The following is a 1,550-nucleotide window of genomic DNA, read 5'->3' on the forward strand; positions in this document are numbered from 1 at the left end:
AGGCTGTCTCTAACCTCTACCATTCATTTGTAAATATTTTTTGTCACATTCCTATTTGTATGTTGCTATGGTCTAAGTAAGTTAGTTTTGTTAAATGATTTTGATGAAAAGGAGTAAGATGCTAGTTAACATGGAAACCTCTTTCAAATACAAATCTCCACTGGAGATACAACCTGTTGATGCTTCTCCAATTATGAAATGTCTAAAGTTATTTTAAAATGTGTTTTCTTGAGTTATATGTGAACCAGAAGGTTTTAAATTTTGCACTTGAATGTTTCTTCTTTTAGGCATGTAGGCACCTACTACCTACCTATTTCTTAGGGAACATTTTTTTCTATTCTTTTAATGTAGTCAACTTGGAATTTCAACAGGTGGTTCAAAGAAATAGATTCGATCCCTGGCTAAAATAAAATGAATAAAACATGAAGTTTATTACAATAAAATAAACATGTATTTGTAGCTCTGTACATAAATTGGAGGTAATTATATAAGGAAAGAGAACACAGCTGAATAGTTGTTCACACAAAGCACTTCTCTAATTATGAAACGTCTAAAGTTATTTTAAAATGTGTTTTCTTGAATTATGTGTGAACCAGAAGGTTTTAAATTTTACACTTGAATGTTTCTTCTTTTAGGCATGTAGGCGCCTACTACCTACCTATTTCTTGGGGAACATTTTTTCTATTCTTCTAATGTAGTCAACTTGGAATTTCAACAGGTAGTTCAAAGAAATAGATTCGATCCCTGGCTAAAATAAAATGAATAAAACATGAAGTTTATTACAATAAGATAAACATGTATTTGTAGCTCTGTACATAAATTGGAGGTAATTATATAAGGAAAGAGAACACAGCTGAATAGTTGTTCACACAAAGCATTCATTTCTCTAATGAAATTTGTCAAAAAAATGGCTGTAGGTAGGTACCTGTCAGAGTAAAAAATGATTAAATATATTCTGCTTGGCCATCAAATTAATTACCTACTAAAAACCACTTTTTTGGAATCAGGGGATCCCAAAACGGATATTTCCACCCATTTCCCGATTTTGAAAATTTGGAGCCATCAAATTAATTACCTATAAATAAAATTTCCTATCTTCCTTCTCTCTTCGATTTCGGGACGATAAGACCTTAGGCTTAGCAGTTACAGTTCCCTCTGTCAAACCTCTTAAAAAAAAAAAAAAAGAATACCTTTTTATTCTTGAGGGGCTTCAACACTACAGACTCTATTAGGTCTGTTGTACCACTTGTGGTTTGTTATTTTTAGCTCATTTATTATAAGATTATGGTTAAAAAAAAAAAAAAAAAAAAATAGAAAGTAAAAATTCAAACAGTTTTAACACCCATTGAATTTTGGGCTCGATATGGCCTAACGGGGTTCATGGGGCCAAGTTTCCGAGTGAGCTCTACAGTTTACTGAAACACTTGTTATCTTTAAAAAAGAGAGACCTCTTGTCTACCGATTCAGTTCTAGGTTCCAAGACCATTGATGAAATTCTTGGAATAAATTTTAATCCACGTTCATCATATAATGTTGGTAGTAAGCTAGTG

General features: G+C 32.0%; 1 long non-coding RNA gene across 1 annotated transcript; it reads right to left on the minus strand.

Moving 5' to 3' along the window:
- Positions 1-775: 775 nt before the first annotated feature.
- On the minus strand, positions 776-1,265 carry LOC113472670. The gene is made up of 2 exons (XR_003394886.1): positions 1,076-1,265; positions 776-979 (listed from the first exon to the last, which is right to left on the minus strand). It is a non-coding gene; the product is annotated as an uncharacterized LOC113472670 (long non-coding RNA).
- Positions 1,266-1,550: the final 285 nt, after the last annotated feature.

This window comes from Diaphorina citri, unplaced genomic scaffold, assembly GCF_000475195.1.
Source record: "Diaphorina citri unplaced genomic scaffold, Diaci psyllid genome assembly version 1.1 scaffold7145, whole genome shotgun sequence".
In the NCBI taxonomy this organism is placed as follows: domain Eukaryota; kingdom Metazoa; phylum Arthropoda; class Insecta; order Hemiptera; family Psyllidae; genus Diaphorina; species Diaphorina citri.